Source organism: Phyllopteryx taeniolatus, chromosome 5 (assembly GCF_024500385.1).
Source record: "Phyllopteryx taeniolatus isolate TA_2022b chromosome 5, UOR_Ptae_1.2, whole genome shotgun sequence".
NCBI lineage: Eukaryota > Metazoa > Chordata > Actinopteri > Syngnathiformes > Syngnathidae > Phyllopteryx > Phyllopteryx taeniolatus.
The window spans coordinates 1,446,958-1,452,229 of record NC_084506.1 but is presented as its reverse complement, the minus strand read 5'-3'; positions in this window follow the sequence as shown (position 1 = coordinate 1,452,229).

Here is a 5,272-nt window from a genome sequence, read left to right as displayed (position 1 = left end):
AGTAAATGATGGTTAACACGAGTATTGACTACAAGCTTTAGTTGAGATGATTGTGATGAAAAGTCTTAAAATTTACTATACAAGAGGTAGTAGGCCTGCCTATACACGTATCTAAATTCAACTAAGGTGGACAATTTTTGTTCTAAAAGGCATCGAGAGGAAAAAAATATATCTGTGTTGTCAAGTTAGATGCTAAATTTATTGCAATTTTTAAAAAGCTTTAGTCATAACTAGAACAATGATTGCTACAATGCCAACTACAATAGTCCTCAAAAGTACATACCACTCACCATCTACAGTACATATTACTGACAAGAAGGCATAAAAGGAACCAAAAGCATGAACCTCAAGTTTAAAAAAATAATAGATTGATTGAATACTCAACAGGGCTCTCTAAAGTACAAACAAAAGTCCACTGAAACGCAGGAAACACACAGTGGAGCAGAAGTGAGTAGGAATGTGTTACATTTACTCAAGTAACATTTTGAATAAATTGTACTTCTCAGAGTATTTTTAATTAAGCATACTGTTAGATTAATCTTACCCAACATTATAATAGACACAAAAGGAATGAAGACGCTTGTTACTTTTTCTCATGAGGAGGGCGTATGGGAGATTGTTCAGATCACAGTCTCTCAACACGCTCTAAACAATCCCCCCCCCTCGCTCCTGCATTTATTTGAAATAGGAGGGATTTACAATCATAATGTTCTAAGCAATAAGACACAACACAGAATATTTGATAATAAGAGGGTTTTTTCCCAGACATAGTATTTTAAGCAATAAGACACAACACATAATATTTGATATTATTCTAAGTAATAAGACACAACACAAAATATTTGATAATAAGAGGGTTTTTCCCCAGACATAGTATTCTAAGCAATAAGACACAACACATAATATTGGATCAACACCTGTCCCGACCCGACCACATCCGATCACGTCCTTGGTCCAAGCGTCCTTCCATGGATGATGCTGAGTCTTCTTTTTGAAGGCGAAACATCTAAAATTGTCCATCATACTAATGCAAGCTAAGCAAATAAATGATAACTTCTATAATATATTTAACATTTCCCTCCTGTTTATCATGTATTTGCACAAATTCTCATATCATCTTACAGTCACTTCATTTCGATTTTTAACTGTAGAATCATTTTTATGAAACAAATACATTTACACTCAGAGTAAACCTGTCATATATGAATGTTGTAGTTTAAATATCGTAATCATCTGTATCAGGAAACAAATCAGTTAAAGCAAAATCATCATTATCATCATTTTCATCATTATCATCATACAGTAAGGGATACATAAGCTCCAGACGATTCTCCATGGGGGTTATGGCTGTGGTGATTAATTTACTGATTAATGACCGAATGCATGGGATACAACAACATCCACATAATGTCAGAATGGCTGCAAAAACAGCAATTGATATCAATATTGGTGAAATTAGGGTTTTATATCTACCAAAGACGTCCATCCAGCTGTCCCACAAAGAAGTGTCCACCCCAGAGTGGTTCTTCATCTTGTGATTGAGGGTCCGTAGACCATCGATGGCTCTGGTCAAGCTCCCATCCGAAGCAGTATTGTTTGGAATGTATGTACAACATTGTTCTCCAAACATACCGCAAACACCTCCCTCTCTTGCGAGGAGCATGTCGACAGCTATGCGGTTCTGGAACGTCATTAAAGAGGTAGCCTTGAGCTGCTCATGCACAGCTTCCAACCCACTCTGAGTCCAATTACCTAATCTCTGTACATTGAAGTGGATGTAGTTTATCCTATCAACATTTTTATTAATCGTACACCACCAGCATATGAAAGACTCAAATCCTCCTGCAACTTGGTCAGCCAATTTGTATTGATTTGGCACCCCACGAGGAACTCCTATGGCGTCTATGTATGTTGGATTATTTTGCCCCTGCCAGGACAAATCTCTTTTTTGTCTATGTTCTAGATTGGACAAAAACATTGGTGTCCTTTCCATTAAATTTTGAACAGGAATAGGGTATACTGACACATGCAATATCAAAGTAATAATAGCGCATAATCCAGATTTATCTTTAGGTAATCTATCAAACAGTCTATCATCTCCGCACCACCACCAGATGTCGCTCCGTGATATTGGCACAAAATTTGGTTTGACTTTTAAGATTACTTTACACTGTGTGTCGTTCAGTGGTCCTAATTTTTTTCCTTTATTAATCATGTTTATACAAGTGAAATTATTTGGTGCTACTAAAGTAGAAAACATTGGTTTGTGTTTATCTGCTTCTGTTACGGGATATATAGGATCCCATGATTTACACCTCTTTGTTGGTACAGTAGCGTTCATTAATGGAATAATACAATCTTGTGATATTTGTGCCGGAACTATGCGCAACAAAGGCCTGGGACCCATGCAAACTACACAATCTTTTCTCGTTACATTTGCTGCTTGTTCCACCAATAATAACCAATTATTATTTTGTCCTGAAACTCCTGTGACAACAAGAAACCAATCATCAGTAGTTATTTCGTTAATCGTTAAAATGTATCCACCTTTATTTGAAGTTTCTGATGGCATTTCTGGTTCGACATGGTTCCCATAACACAATGATACTTGGAAGTGGGGATCTTTTCCGCCAGTATATGCCCACAAGCTCACCGTCAAACACATTGGTTGATTTGATTCGTATTTCAATATTAAACTATGGACCGTTTATCTACCCATCTGTTAATGTGTTCTTTTGAATTCGCATGTAAAGCATTTTTTAACTGCTGTTGGTAAGGGCCCTGAGGACTAGCATCCTCATTCAAGCCGCTGTTTGCTTTAAAACAAGCAGTCATTCTAACTCTATATTCTTCAAAAAGTTCGTCATCCTTTTGTTTCACCCTATTAATTTCCGTGTAATTTGCTCTTTTGCGGAACCTGGCTGTGGTTCTCTCTATCAAACCCCTAACTCTATATTGTAATTCTTTGTCATCATGTGGCATTATAACACCATGTTGCTTTGGGTCCCAATCCCCTCGGCAAAGATGCCAATCAGGTCCCATTGCCGTCATCCAAACTTGTTGAGTCTCAGTCCCATTTAAATGATAAGATTGTCTAAGATTTTCTATTTCCTCAACAAACTGGACAATGTCTACTTTGTAAGGTGTGATGCCGGCTACGGCCTTTTTCACATCCTCATTTGTCCAGGTCCTATAGACCAAAAGAGTTTCTCTGCGATCTTGTTGTACATTCGGATTTGCCACTTCAATCATCGGAAATAAATCCATATCTCCCTCGTCTGAGGTTATATTTGTTATTTTGGGAGTGGGAGAAAATGTTTCTCCCAAATTTCTAGACCAATTCATTTGTACCCCTCCCGATCGTAAAATTCGTTGTGTTTGTGCCTCTTGAGTTGGAGGATTTTCATGAGGTGGCAAAACCGGGTACAATGGTGCTGATGCTTTTGTTTCCTTACTTTTTTTACAACTTTCTTCAATTATCTTTTTCTCGCTTGTTCTTATTATTGGTCCTGTCTCGTCATCTTCCTGTCTTTGAAACAACATATTTTTATGTCTACCTTCCTGCTCTTTTTGTTCATTTGTTAAGTGTTTCTTATTCTCCCTTCCTTTTTCTCTTTTTGACGCCATGTTTAACCAGAAGAGTAAGTCGTCAAATCCATCTTTTTGTATTTGTGATATATCATTTTTGTGTCGACACTTTATTTCGTTTTGAAGTTTTACTATTTTTTGCGAATTTAGCTGGCCAGCGAAACCGTATTTGGTTATCCACGTGTTTAAATGTTCTATTTTGGAAGGGTTTTGGAGTTGAACATATTTCCAATCTTTACATGTTAGGCCTATTTTTGGATCCGGTTTATTGTTGTTATTTCCCATTTTTGTGAATTTGGAAGTCAGTTCATTTGCACCTAGAGTGACCTAAATACTGACTTATTCAAAAATGACAGGGTGACAATTAATGTCTGAGTTTTGGTAATTCTCAAGCTTCTACCCTAATTGGGGCGGAGAATTCTTGCCTTTGCTTCCAAACTCAGTTGTCACTTACAATCCTGTCTTATAAATTCATACTTTTACACATACACACGTTATTAATAACGTTTTTATAAACACACGAAAACACGGAAACACAGAAATACAGAAATACAGAAACACGGAATTTAAGTACGTACAGGACTCCGCCGTCCCCACGGATTTTATCGGATTCCGTCCTCCATCAACTTGCCAGGGACTAGTATTACACAAGGTTTATTCTGCCGCAGACTTCTTCGTCGCGCAATTCATTCACTCTTTTATTCCTTTTTCCTAAAAAATTTTTTTAAAATTTAACTCACCAAAGTCGTCTTCAATCCTTGGATTGTCGTCAACCTCCAGATCCCAGTTGAGAAGTCCGAAGACCAGTCCCGGAAAGGGTCTCAAATGCCGTGGCCACGGTCTCTTAACTGGATGTCAGCTCCACAACTGGAATCTTCGGGTGTGTTGACATCCGGCTCGAAGGACCAATTTATGTTAGATTAATCTTACCCAACATTATAATAGACACAAAAGGAATGAAGACGCTTGTTACTTTTTCTCATGAGGAGGGCGTATGGGAGATTGTTCAGATCACAGTCTCTCAACACGCTCTAAACAATCCCCCCCCCTCGCTCCTGCATTTATTTGAAATAGGAGGGATTTACAATCATAATGTTCTAAGCAATAAGACACAACACAGAATATTTGATATAAGATAAGACACAACACAAATATTTGATAATAAGAGGGTTTTTTCCCAGACATAGTATTTTAAGCAATAAGACACAACACATAATATTTGATATTATTCTAAGTAATAAGACACAACACAAAATATTTGATAATAAGAGGGTTTTTCCCCAGACATAGTATTCTAAGCAATAAGACACAACACATAATATTGGATCAACACCTGTCCCGACCCGACCACATCCGATCACGTCCTTGGTCCAAGCGTCCTTCCATGGATGATGCTGAGTCTTCTTTTTGAAGGCGAAACATCTAAAATTGTCCATCATACTAATGCAAGCTAAGCAAATAAATGATAACTTCTATAATATATTTAACAGGTGGAAAGCGGGTTCTTCGGCAGAAAGAGAAGAGGAAAACACAGAGCCTAGAACTGAATGTGGGGACTTTGAATGTTGGGACTATGACAGGAAAATCTCGGGAGTTGGTTGACATGATGATTAGGAGAAAGGTTGATATATTGTGTGTCCAGGAGACCAGGTGGAAAGGCAGTAAGGCTAGAAGTTTAGGGGCA